We start from the raw sequence: 14683 nt of genomic DNA on the forward strand, positions 1-14683 counted from the left end.
TTGAGGTCAGGGCTCTGTGCAGTCAAGTTCTTCCACACCGATCTCAACAAACCAGGCAAGGTTTTCCAATCTTCAACTCTCCAGTTTTGGTGATCACGTGCCCACTGTAGCCTCATCTTCCTGTTCCTACCTGACAGGAGTGGACCCCTGCATGGTTTTCTGCTACTGTAGCCCAACTGCTTCAAGGTTCAACGTGTTGTGCAATCAGAGATGCCCTTCTGCCCACTACTGTTGTAAAGAGTGGTTATTTGAGTATTTGTGACCTTTCTGTCAGCTTGAACGAGTCTGGCCATTCTGCTCTGACCTCTCTCATTAACAAGGTGTTTTCACCCACAGAACTTATTCCACCATTCTGTGTAAACTCTAGAGATTGCAGTGCGTGAAAATCCCAGGAGGTCAGCTTTTTCTGAGATGCTGGAACCACCATGTCTGGCACCAACAATCATAACATGGTCAAAGTCACTTAGATCACACATCTTCCCTATTCTATTCTATATATATAATTAGATAGATAGATCAGTGGCATACCATGCTTTTTGGCCATTGGCCTTCAATAATGAGTAACCTTAAACAAACATTCACACGTCACACACCATCCCATGCATTATGACTCCGCTATACCTAAAAGAAGTAAACAACTTCATCCAAGTACCAGAAAACAAATGCTCATGACAATCTTTACACTTGCACAGCAAGCCATACATCACTCATGCTCTTGCGTGCATTATTTAATATCCACGGATAAACCACACAAATAATTTGGCTATATTCAATTATAACCTGATCAAATAAATATTGCAAAAATACTGCAACACTCCAAATGCATCTGTAAGACAATAAAATGTTCAAATTAAGATAATAAAATGCCATTTAAAACCACTGTAGATAACACTCACCAGATTATTTAAAGATGACATCCAGCTTTCCTTTGGTTTTCAAGTCAATGAGAAGCTCCTTTCGATACCAAATACAGAAAAAGATGATAGCTGTGCTTATACTGTTGTATTCCTTCAAATATGTTTTGATCTGTTTTAATGGCCGAAAATGTCCGCTGAACAGATACTGTGGACACTATTTCCCTGATATTAGTTAGCAGGCTAGCTAGCTGTAACGGGTACCTCGGGTATGGGAACAGTGGACCCACTTGCGGAGCGCGGAAGGGTGGTTGAACAGGCATAGGTCGGGTGCTGGCAGATCAGGGCAAGAAAGGCAAGAGTCGTGGTTGAGGTCACAGGCGAGGGGCGTGGGATCAGGCAAACAGCGTAATAAGGGAGAAACGGAGTCGTGGTCAGGAAGTCGGGCAAGGGTTCGAAAATACTAAGGCTATGCAGGGCTCAAGGAGAAATGCTCAGAGATGTAGCGTGAACTAACAAAACTTCGCCCAGACTGAGGGAAGTGAGGGGATTATAAACGGAACAGTCAACTAGGTTGGGAGGTGCAGGGCGAATGGGAGCAGCGTGTGAGAGAACAAGTGCACGAGGGTTTCCGGAATGTTAATGGAATGATTGAAGCTGGGAGAAGTGACTGACCGTGACAAGGTAATGACGACATCTAGCAGGGATGTAGTGTAAGTGCTAGGTAGTTGTGACAGTATCCCCCCTCCACGATCGGCCCCAGCCGAACCGGGCCGGACACGACGGGGGCTGCCACGGGGCCGAGGAGCTGGAGCAGAAGGATGGGCCGTATGAAAGTACGTGAGGAGCGACGGGTCGAGCACATCCGAAGCTGGAACCCAGGAGTGCTCCTCTGGACCGTAACCCTCCCAGTCGACCAGGTATTGCAGGCGTCGGGAGCGGAGCAGGGAGCGCACCACATAAACAGGACCATCATCCAAATCCAGAGGAGGAGGGGGGGAGGAGGTGCAGGGGAAAAGGCAGGCTGAGTAGGAGCAGGCGAGGAATCGGACACCACCGGCTTCAGGAGAGAGACGTGAAACGTCCGGTAGTGCGGAGGTAACTGGAGGCGGTAGGATACCGGATTGACCTGGCGTAGAATCCGAAACGGGACGATGTATCTGGGGCTGAGCTTCCTAGAAGGCAGGCGCATCTTAATGTCTCGGGTGGACAGGCAGACCTCTTGTCCAGGTTGATACTGTGTACACTCACCTAAAGGATTATTAGGAACACCTGTTCAATTTCTCATTAATGCAATTATCTAACCAACCAATCACATGGCAGTTGCTTCAATGCATTTAGGGGTGTGGTCCTGGTCAAGACAATCTCCTGAACTCCAAACTGAATGTCTAAATGGGAAAGAAAGGTGATTTAAGCAATTTTGAGCGTGGCATGGTTGTTGGTGCCAGACGGGCCGGTCTGAGTATTTCACAATCTGCTCAGTTACTGGGATTTTCACGCACAACCATTTCTAGGGTTTACAAAGAATGGTGTGAAAAGGGAAAAACATCCAGTATGCGGCAGTCCTGTGGGCAAAAATGCCTTGTTGATGCTAGAGGTCAGAGGAGAATGGGCTGACTGATTCAAGCTGATAGAAGAGCAACTTTGACTGAAATAACCACTCGTTACAACCGAGGTATGCAGCAAAGCATTTGTGAAGCCACAACACGTACAACCTTGAGGCGGATGGGCTACAACAGCAGAAGACCCCACCGGGTACCACTCATCTCCACTACAAATAGGAAAAAGAGGCTACAATTTGCACAAGCTCACCAAAATTGGACAGTTGAAGACTGGAAAAATGTTGCCTGGTCTGATGAGTCTCGATTTCTGTTGAGACATTCAGATGGTACAGTCAGAATTTGGCGTAAACAGAATGAGAACATGGATCCATCATGCCTTGTTACCACTGTGCAGGCTGGTGGTGGTGGTGTAATGGTGTGGGGGATGTTTTCTTGGCACACTTTAGGCCCCTTAGTGCCAATTGGGCATCGTTTAAATGCCACGGCCTACCTGAGCATTGTTTCTGACCATGTCCATCCCTTTATGACCACCATGTACCCATCCTCTGATGGCTACTTCCAGCAGGATAATGCACCATGTCACAGAGGTCGAATCATTTCAAATTGGTTTCTTGAACATGACAATGAGTTCACTGTACTAAACTGGCCCCCACAGTCACCAGATCTCAACCCAATAGAGCATCTTTGGGATGTGGTGGAACGGGAGCTTCGTGCCCTGGATGTGCATCCCACAAATCTCCATCAACTGCAAGATGCTATCCTATCAATATGGGCCAACATTTCTAAAGAATGCTTTCAGCACCTTGTTGAATCAATGCCACGTAGAATTAAGGCAGTTCTGAAGGTGAAAGGGGGTCAAACACAGTATTAGTATGGTGTTCCTAATAATCCTTTAGGTGAGTGTAGGTCAGCTGCGGTCCTCTGGTAGCGGATCGCGCGTTGCAGCCAGGTGTGCGCTGCCTGAAACCAGTCATCCAGTGCCGGCACATCTGTGGACTCCTCATCCCATGGGAACAGGGCAGACTGGTAACCGAGGGTGCACTGGAATGGGGTGAGGCCAGAGGAGGAGCTGGTGAGGGAGTTCTGGGCATATTCGGCCCAGGGTAAGAAGCGGCTCCAATCCGCCTGTGATGTACTGCAGTAAGAATGCAAAAATCAGCCAATCTCTTGGGTCAGGTGTTCTGTCTGTCCGTTCGACTGGGGGTGATATCCCGAAGTGAGACTGACGTTCAAGTTGAGTGCCTTGAAAAAGGCAGACCAGACACGAGAGGTAAACTGCGGACCCCAGTCGGATACGATGTCCTCTGGCAGGCCGTAGATGCGAAAGACATGCTGAAAAAGCAGCTCCGCAGTCTCCAGTGCAGTGGGGAGGCCCTTCAGAAGGATGAGCCGGCAGCCCTTAGAAAACCGGTCAATGGCCACCAGGATGGCGGTGTAACCCTGGGATTTCGGGAGATCCGTAAGAAAGTCCACGGCTATGTGGGACCAAGGACGGTGCGAGACAGGCAGCGGGTGGAGCAGCCCGGCGGGGAGGTGTCTTGAGACCCTGGACTGTGCGCAGGTGGAGCAGGCACCGACAAACCGGGTGATGTCACGCACCAGACCGGGCCACCAGAACATTCCCCGGACCAGGGTGATGGTGCGGTTGACACCCGGGTGACCAGAGGCAGGAGTGGCATGGATCCAGCGCAGCAGGTGCAGGCGTATGGAAGACGGGACGTATATCCGATTCGGTGGACAGGTGGGAGGAGGCGAATCAGAGGAGAGTCCGCGCTGGATCTAGTCCCAGATGTCCCATTGAATGGGAGCCAGAACGCAGGAGGGAGACAGGATGGGTTTCGCAGACTGCGGGGCCAGGGAGGAGTCGAACTGCCGAGAGAGGGACTCTGCCTTGGCGTTCTTCGATCCCGGGCGGTAGGTCATCGTGAAGCTGAACCGGGTGAAGAAGAGCGCCCAGCGCGCCTGGCGGGTGTTGGCTGACTGGATGTATTCGAGGTTCTGGTGGTCCGTCAGAACCAGGAATGGGTGCGCGGCGCCCTCCAGCCAGTGCCGCCACTCCTCGAAAGCAAACTTCACGGCGAGGAGCTCACGGTTGCCAATGTCGTAGTTGCGCTTCGCCGGTGACAGCTTGCGTGAGAAGAAAGCGCAGGGGTGCAGCTTGGGCGGCAATCCGTGGTGCTGGGAGAGCACAGCCCCCACTCTGGACTCAGAGGCATCCACCTCCACGACAATGGGCAGTGAGGGGTCCGGGTGCCTGAGGATGGGAGCTGTCGTGAACAGGGTCTTGAGGCGGACGAAGGTGGCAGTGGCGGAGTCTGTCCAGGTAAAAGTCCGGGGGGAGCCCTTCAATAGAGAGGTCAGTGGGGAGGCAACAGAACTAAAATTGCAGATAAACCATCGATAAAAGTTGGCAAAGCCCAGGAAGCGCTGCAGCTCTTTCACAGTGCGGGGCTGCGGCCAGTCGGTGACAGCGCTCACCTTCTCCACGTCCATGTGCACGCCAGCGCATCGATGACGTAGCCCAGGAACCCGATGCGCTGGCGGTGGAACTCGCACTTTTCCGCCTTGACGTAGAGTCCGTTGCGCAGCAGACACTGGAGCACCTGGCGCACCTGGGAGACGTGCTCGGAGAGAGAGGAGGAGTAGATGAGGATGTCGTCGATGTAGACGATCACGAAGCGATGGAGAAACGACCGCAAAGTCTCACTGACGAACGCCTGAAAAACAGAAGGGGCATTGGCGAGACCGAATGGCGTGACAAGGTATTAGTAATGGCCAGTCTGGGTATGAAACGCCGTCTTCCACTCATCCCCCTCTCTAATGCGAATGAGGTTGTAGGCGCTGTGCAGGTCCAGCTTGGTGAAGTAGTGGGCACCTCTCAGCTGTTCCAGCGCGGCGGGCACTAAGGGCAGCAGGTACCGGTATTTCACAGTCACTGCATTGAGCCCCCTGTAGTCAATGCAGGGCCGGAGACCGCCATCCTTCTTAGAGACGAAGAAGAAACTGGTGGCAGCGGGTGACGTTGAAGGATGGATGAGGTGCCCGCAAGGAGGTCAATGGCACAGTCCCCGGATCGGTGCGTAATCGCGAAGCCCTGGTTTTACTGAACACCACCGCCAGGTCTGCGTATTCAGGAGGAATCGGTGCGGGAAAAGAGAGAGAGGGACTTTCAATGTGCGTGGCCCGGCAGGGGGGTGACAGACATTTGGTGAAACAACGCTGTCCCCAGGATTTTATGTCTCTGTCCATCCAGGAGGTTGGGTTATGGTGAATGAGCCAGGGTAGTCCGAGGATCAAATCTGCTCCAGGAGAATCGAGAACCAAGAAGGGCAGTTGTTCGGAGTGCAGCAAACCGATAGACAAGGTAATGGGAATTGTTTTATGGGAAATCGTGCTGGAACCAATGGGCTGGTCGTTGACTGCCCGAACACGAAGAGGAGGTACACACGGTGAGAGTGGGATGTTGAGGTAATTCCGGTTGATGAAGTTCCCCGAGGATCCAGAATCTAGCAGCGCAAGCACAGACACAGATTTAGATCCGAGCTGAATCCGAGCCCGAACACGACATTGTGCAGGGGTTACTAGAGGACATAGAGTTATACTCACGGAGTCGTCAGGGACAACCGGGAAGGAGCCAGGATGAAGAGGGCAAGCATTGTGGAAGTGCCCAGACTGTCCGCAATAGAGGCAAAGGCGTTGCTGCACTCTTCTTTGCCTCTCTTTAGGCGATAGATGGGCCCTACCCAGTTGCATGGGTTCGGGTTCTCCGGGGCCACCAGAAGGAAGGCTGACTTCGGCCTGTGGAAGCTGGACCTCAGACGTGGGATGCTGCCTTCTGGTCCTCATCAAGTTATCCAGCCAAACCGTCAGTTGGATGAGCTCTTCCATCCCCAGGGCCTGATCCGATTGCAAGTCGGCACGCAACCCCCGGCGGAAAGCAGAGATGAGTGACCGCTCATTCCATCCACTATTCACAGCCAGTGTACGGAACCTCAGGGCATAATCCGCCGCAGTTGATTTGCCTTGGTGAAGAGAGAAGAGGTGGTCCCCCGTGTCCCTTCCTGCAGCTGGATGGTGGAATACCTCCTTGAAGTGAGCGAGGAAGCAGTCAGGGACTGTGTCACCTCTCCTTGTTGCTCCCATATCTCGGACGCCCACAGGAGTGCTTTCCCCGTGAGGAGCGTAATTACAAAGGCGATTTTGGCCGCATCGGTAGGGAAAGATGTGGGGAGGTGTGCAAAGTAAAGGGAGCACTGGAGTAGGAACCCCTTACAGCGTTCCGGGGAGCCATCATATTTGTCCAGTACGGCTAACTGCACCGAACTGATTGGCACAGCGTGAGTGGTGCTGCGGGAGCATCGGTGGTGGTGGGAGCAGGGGCCGCCAGGGGTTGGGGAAGTTCGGCAGGAAGCCGCATGAGAATTTCCTCTAGGAGGCCTCCGAAGTGACGGAACGCCTTCTCATGCTCACTGAGCATGGCTCCCTGGGCGGTGAGGGCAGTTCTCATCTCCGGGAGATCCGCTGGGTCCATAACGGGCTCTCACGGGTACCTCGGGTATGGGAACCGCGGAAGGGTGGTTGAACAGGCGTAGGTCGGGTGCTGGAAGATCAGGGCAAGAAAGGCAAGGCAGAGTCGTGGTCGAGGTCACAGGCGAGGGGCGTGGGATCAGGCAAACAGAGTAACAAGGGAGAAACGGAGTCGTGGTCAGGAAGTCGGGCAAGGGTTCGAAAATACTAAGGCTAGACAGGGCTCAAGTAGAAATGCTCAGAGATGTAGCGTGAACTAACAAAACTTCGCCCAGACTGAGGGAAGTGAGGGGATTATAAACGGAACAGTGAACGAGGTTGGGAGGTGCAGGGCAAATGGGAGCAGCGTGTGAGAGAACAAGTGCACAAGGGTTTCCGGAATGTTAATGGAATGATTGAAGCTGGGAGAAGTGACTGACCGTGACAAGGTAATGACGACATCTAGCGGGGATGTAGTGTAAGTGCTAAGTAGTTGTGACACTAGCCCTCTTTCATTCAACGAATTCTGTTCAATTATAGTACATTTTTCTATGATAGGAATGCAATGAAGGCCCGGAATGAACAGTTCAAAATAAAAGCCCACCCTCAACACATCAAAATATGATTGTCTAGTCATACAATCATTCCAAGGATACAGCACTATATAGTTATATAGCAGTTTTTTGTTGAAGGCCCTTGTGGGAGGAGCCCCATATTTTTTTTACCTAGTAACTTCATTTGGGTATTTTTCAATGGATACTGCCCTCATATTATTGTTCCCATTCAAAAATGCACAGGGAAGATGATGGAAGGATTAATTTCCAATTCGGCTTTGCTCATGATAATGTCAAGATGCTATATTATTCTTTACATTCATTTATTATACAACATATTTTTCCTTCATTTGATTTTTCTTAGGCCCTAATGGTACACTACTATATATATATATATATATATATATGTAGTATACTACACTTTATATAGTATAATAATAATTATGATGTTTCAATGTATTTCCCTGGCTAAAAGGCAGAAAACATGGTAAAAAATTAAAGATAAACTAATATGGGTCCACTTACTGTAATGCTGCCGAACTGGGATCATTTTCCAAGCAACAACATTCTTTCACATATGAGTTTTTTGTATGTATTATTGCAAACTACTTTCAGATAGTTTATCCCCCCCCCCCCTAAAATAAACACAATAATTATAATAATGAAATCCCTTCTGAATTTTTTTTTATTTTTCCTAAGGTAACAGATGCTTGTTAAGTCCAGTTTGTAAAAGCTGGTCAAAGAGGAGTCCCAGTGTGTTTGCTTTCAGAAAGGCCTGTCCGTAGCTCTGAACTCTGGTGTCTGCTGGGAGTCAGTCACCAGATGTTTTGTAATCATTCACACACAGCTCCTCATGAACACATTAGTTCAAGATCAAATCACCCGATGTCCAAATAAATGCCTCATCAATACAAATAAAAGAGGATCATTGGAATCTATTGACAGAAGTACCGTGACCACAGATTTGTGTTTTCTTTTGCTGGACAAAATGAGTAATGCCCAGTGTCAGCCCTGACAGTTAACATGTGGCATACAACCTACGCTATTCTTCTCCTGCCAAGTGAGTCATTGCAGCATGAGATAGTGCATGCAAAATTGCAGATGAACCAACGCTTTTTTAATTCTCAGAGATCATCAGCATGTCTGTATTCACCATCTGCTTGACACGTTGGGATAAGGGAAGGAAGGAATCAATGGGCTGGCATTAATTCAGGAAAGCATTTAGCCAATATGTTGATAGACGGGGCCTAAGTCAGTGTCGACATGATCATTGGAAAGCATCCATTTGGGTGAGTTAGTCAAGGGCTATGTGATGTATTCTTTCTGGTAAAAAAAAGAAGAAGGAGAAAAAATTTGTTGAGCACATCAGGGATAAGTGAATGTGTGCTAAGGTTATATCAGTCATGTAAAACCGCTCTGGAACAGCACAACATTCTATTACCTATTTTGCAGTTAAAAGCAAGGGGTTGTAGCAGAAACACCTCATTGCTCCCAAATTTTTCAAACCTGTAACTAAGGTTTCAATACACTGTTTCTTTTTTCTACCCTCCTTATTTGTAATCAACAAATGTTAATCAGCTCAGCTCTCCACTACAACCAGTTTACACAGTTTACAGATGTCCTCTGCAATATGCACTGTCAAGCTCTTCATTTCTTACCATACTGTGAGCCCACAGTGCAAGCAACAGAAATAAAGCATTGTAGGGAGGACTAATGCAGCTCACACTGATAAGACTGCAGAGCTCACAGGTGCTTGGTAAGCCATAGTGGTGACTGTTGCCAGGTTAGTTGAAGAAACAAGAGCCAACTTCAAGCCCACACAACCCTGAGGGTGCTCTGCCAATATGTGTGCTGCTTCTTGAGGGATCCCAGTTACACCCAGCTATGACATTTAAAGCGATTCAAAACAGCAATTTCTGGATTAAAGTCCCTGTCCTGCAGTCTGAGTGGAGGCTTTTACCAAGTGACTCTTGACTCATTTCCCAGAAGACGGGTGCATGCTAAGTTGAAAAATTTGAGATGATTCAATAGGAGTAATGTAACTTGTTTATGTGTGTGTGTGTGTGTTCGCATGTTGTTTTTGTTGTTGTTGAAAAAACATTTTATTTGCATAAGATGTAAGATGGCACACCAAACTCTTATAAGTATATTAATTAATGTTTGAGCCAGACCATTAACTTAAAGTTTCCACTTTCTGCAGAGCTGAGATGCCAAGAGGAAGACAGAGCGCTTCTGGGGGAGTTATTTTTCACTACTTTAAGAACATCAAGTAGTCTTAATACTCATTTAATTGTTACATGCTTCTCTTTTTATGTGCCTGTACACACATTATTGGTTATTTTATGGATGTTATCTTTGGTATAATTTGATGTAAATGGGTAATTAATTTAAAATATGGCAGGATGGGAAGACAACCCAGCTGTGCTCAATATTCTTTTACACTGGATGATTAAAACTCACACATACATGCAAAAAGTCAATACTCTTATGAAATTAATCAGACAATCATCTACCTGTGGGGAACATTAACATTTCTTTATAATACACAAGGTATATATATTTCAAACACGTTAAAAGGCATTTGAAAAGCATTTGCAATGTTATTGAAAACAAAACGTATATGTAGCTAAGACCAGATGTTATTAAGCTCAAAATTTAAATGCAAAAGGAAATAAGTAGAATGTCATGCCAGTCAGTCAGTTTTGGTGCAGTTTAATTAAATCAATTAAGTCAATTAAATCTGTGAATGTTTTAAAGCACCAAATAAATGCCAAATAACATCGTCAAAAATAATACTGTATAGCGTGTGATAGAAAGGTATTTGAATTTCACTGTGTACAGTACATCTCTCTGAAGCCATAAAGCATTGTTTCTGTAGTACGAACACAAAAAAGGATTTGAAAAAGGAGTCATGTTTCACACAACATTAGAATTTTATTAATCAGTCCAGGAGTTGTGCTTGCCATGTTATATGAAATAGTACCTTATAAAAATACTCTCTGTGATGTTTTAGGCAAGAAAATATATAAAATAAATTCCCAGTTTGATCCTTTCAATTTATACTTGATTTGCCCTAAAGAAAGGGAAAGATCTCTTCAGCAAGAAATATATAGGTTCCTAGTAAATGTAAATTGTCCTTTGCCGATACCCCATAAGAGAGGCATTGTTCATGGCTATATTTCACAACCCAGTAGCTGAAATATTGAGTTCTCAGGTCATTTGCCATTAAGCAAATTGCTACCAGTGAATTTTAGTCATGGCCTTATTGGAGTGAACCTTGTGAATTTAAATACATTGTTCAAATATTCTCTTTTTGTATGATTTAAAATAAAAAGTACCAATCTAATTTCTGATTTGTCACTGGGGTTGTGGCTAGTTTGAGATTAGTATAATTGGCTGTATTCTAGGGCAGAATATCACAAAAACAGACAGAAAAGGGTAATTTAACATCTAAATACAAAGCAGCTGTCGGGGTTTTTCTATGGTTTCTTTAAGAAGAATCCACTCTACCAATAAATAGCAATTAGATCTAAAAAAGGAATATTTAAGTAGATCCAGCCCTCAAAGAAAAAAAAGAGAAAAATCTATAATGCTTTACAATCTGCCATCAGCTTTAGATGCATTAGTCTGTAGAACAAAGAACAAACACTGAAGATGACACTACAAGCTTTTCATTAATGATAAAAAACCTTGAGCCTTCTCATGGCCATATACAATTCTATAATGAAGGAATACTCCACTGTGGAGACACACACACACAAATACATATAGACAGGAGTTACATTCATTACCTATATGGTTCTTTGATATCACTTCAGAGTTGTTTTTATTTAAACTGGGCTGTCTTAAAACTCAATACAACGTCATGGGCAAAGTGCAATAGGATGCAGGAAAGATCTGTAAAAGGACATTTACGCATGAGCAAATCAGGATAAGTTAAAGTAAAGTGCAAAATTACCATGCAGATTTCCCCTGGGCATGGGAAACATTTCAAAGGTTTGCTATGGTACGTCTCCATATTACTGTAAGCATGTCATTGAGAAAAGGTGACTTGGGCAAAAAGCTTTTGCACAAAATAATTTTATTTAAGTAAAACAAGTTACTAGTAGCCCACATAATCTCTTTGACCTGTTTGGTCAAAGTTTCTTGTTAAGAGGTGTTCCTGTTAGACTGGAGATTATTTTATTCATGGTGTCCATGAAGGCTAATTCAAAAGCATTTTATTTTCTGTTTTTTATATCTTAACAACAAAAACAATAATGCAAACTAGTAAAATAGTGTAAATTACTATTCTAAAAGCAGACATAAATTAAACAGAAACTTGTCATTCAGGTCTACTGTTGTACTGCTCAGCTCAAGTTACATCACACATAAAATATGTTTGTGAACCAGAAGAAAATGTTAATATTTAACTGATAATTTGTCTTCAGTCCATAGGTTTAACAGGTCACCCAGATGTTGGTAAGAATGTTTTGAGTACACACACATTAACTTTGAAGCTGTACTAGGACTTAAAACCATTCCACTGAATGGCACATTTTACATTCAAAATGTGATATTTCATCTTTCTATAATAGGCCTTCTACAAATCTTGTTTCAAAACATAAATACCTGTCTTTACATGATGGATGGGTGTTGTTTAATATCAATAATATAAATCAAAATTCAGTTCCATTTATTGCATTGATAATTGCTACCTCTGAATGTGAACTGGCCTATTGTGAGGTAGCTTTTGAAATGCAATCAAATCATTGACAAGTCCACCATAATTTATGGCACTCAGTGGATATTTACATTCAGGCAGAATGAGTCCATGGCTGCATTTGTCTCTCAATAAGCCACATAAAAATCATGATGTGTAATGATGTGTAAAATGTTGCAAGCCCATATGTGCTCCATTATGCTTCTGTTAAACTAAATTAAAGCACTCCAAATGAGAGCACATTCTTCTAAAGATTTTTAATATTGGACCTTTCATCAGAAATTCATTATATATTTTATTTTATAATTAACACAGCTGGGAGAAAGTAATCTTCTGTTTTGTTAATTAATGAGAATAATCCAAACAATCAACTATAACCTTTATAATACCACAATCAAATAGCCATGTTTACTAAAGGATTCACCCTGTGAATAATATATTCCATATAAATAGTTTGGTACACTTTAGATATAATAAAAGGTCAGATGGTATAATAACTCTCAATATTCAATAAATCAATACATGCATGGCATTTAAAAACTGGTACAATGTAAAGTATTTAAGAGTTTATGTACATTTTTAGATGTTTAACTTAAAATCAAGAACTCTTAGTGATTTAATAAAATAAGCAACACAGGATTACATTTCAGTGGTCTCCTAGCAATAATTATTGTATAATGCAACCTTTTATAATAAACAACTATTTATAACATTGTAATAGACACTGTCACATATTCTCTTATATATTGCTTTATTGCATCACAGTCTAATTTGGTCAGTTCCTGTTCTGCTATTATTTGACCAAAAATATATTGATAAAAAGCTATTCTTGCAGCTTCTATATTGCACTGTAATTATTTTGGAAAACAGGCTATCAATCATTCTGCAGGAGGAAACATACAGTATGCAATCACTGCCAAAGAAAACCCTGACTCCCGTCTTTATTGTCCAAAACCATGGAGTGGAGGCATTGTCACTGTCAGTGTCACTTCCACCAATAGTAATAGTTATCCTTGTCGCTCAACTCTCAGTCATTTTCCAAGTAAATATTCTCAATGCTCCTTCCAGCAACTCACCCCATCTCAGCAGGATACTGACAAATAATTATTCACACAGTTACCACACATAAATATTACTATTTGTTAATCTGAAACATATTTGTAATGTAGCCTAAGTAAAAGATACACTTTGCCCTATGTCTGTTTCCTAATGTCCACATGATAAGATCCTTCAGAAGCTTCAAATGTACAACTTTCACCATATCTCTCATAATTTAATACAACAGATGTAACACTATATTGTATTTTTTACACACCACAACTATAGCAACAGAAGCTCTTGCTTTTTAGCTTTTGTTAAATGGTTTATAAATGTTTACTAAATAAATGTATAAAGCATATAGGTATATTGGTAAAGTTTAAACATCTAGGAATAATTTACCACTTTCTTACAACATGCAGTTCATCTTTAGTGGATGTCAGTTGGTACCCAGAAAAAATAAAGAAATTGTAAAACAGTAACACAGCAGCAAACAAAATCTACATTTTAAAACAACTGGGGAAAGAGATGTTACCAGAAAGGTTGAGCATTTAACATAGCATCATCGTTTGACATTAGTTTCAATATCCATGCATTTTATAGCTCAATCTGATCACATATACAGCAATAGTTTGATGTCTTTTGATGGGGGAATACTTGCATTTCATTCTCAAAGACCTCCAGATCAAAGTAGCTTCAAAACATATAAATATATATGAGCTTGCAGTTAGATTGAATAATAGTTTGGTGTCTGAAATCTTAAACCAAGAAACTTAAATCATGCTGACATGCTGATGATGTAGACAGCAATAGAGCATTGTTCAGTTGGAGCAGAAAAGACCCTGAACTCTAGACTGATATAAGCCTGAAAATAAACTTGTAATTAACTCTGATATATTTGCTATTTCAGCAAATACCCATGGCGACATATTTGAGAAGTGTTTCTTGTCATCTTTTGATAAACTAATGAAATGGTCATAGTTCACTTACAATAAATACATATCATTCATTTTCCCTAGAAACAGCAACTGGAGCTGACTGAAGCTGTTAACTGTGCTGTTAGCTGTCCACAATAATTAGTATTAAAATATAACTTAATACAAATTATACCCATTACATTTTACAGTTCAAATTTTGATGTTTTATTTTTTTCAATCTGAACAAGTTAATGCTGGTTCATCATTCCTTTGTATAACCTTCTCCTCCTTTCAGATTGAATTATTGATACTAAAACAAACACGCATATAAAAAGTTACTTCTGCTTCTTTCGGGAGTGGACAGGGGTCAGCATGGGCACCCTGACTGGTCTGCGGCTATGCAGCCCCATACGCAACAAACTGCGATGCACTGTGTGTTCTGACACCTTTCTATCAGAACCAGCATTAACTTTTTCAGCAATTTGAGCTACAGTAGCTCATCTGTTGGATCGGACCACACGGGCCAGCCTTCGCTTCCCACGTGCATCAA

The sequence above is a fragment of the Amia ocellicauda genome, chromosome 7, assembly GCF_036373705.1.
Source record: "Amia ocellicauda isolate fAmiCal2 chromosome 7, fAmiCal2.hap1, whole genome shotgun sequence".
Classification (NCBI taxonomy): domain Eukaryota; kingdom Metazoa; phylum Chordata; class Actinopteri; order Amiiformes; family Amiidae; genus Amia; species Amia ocellicauda.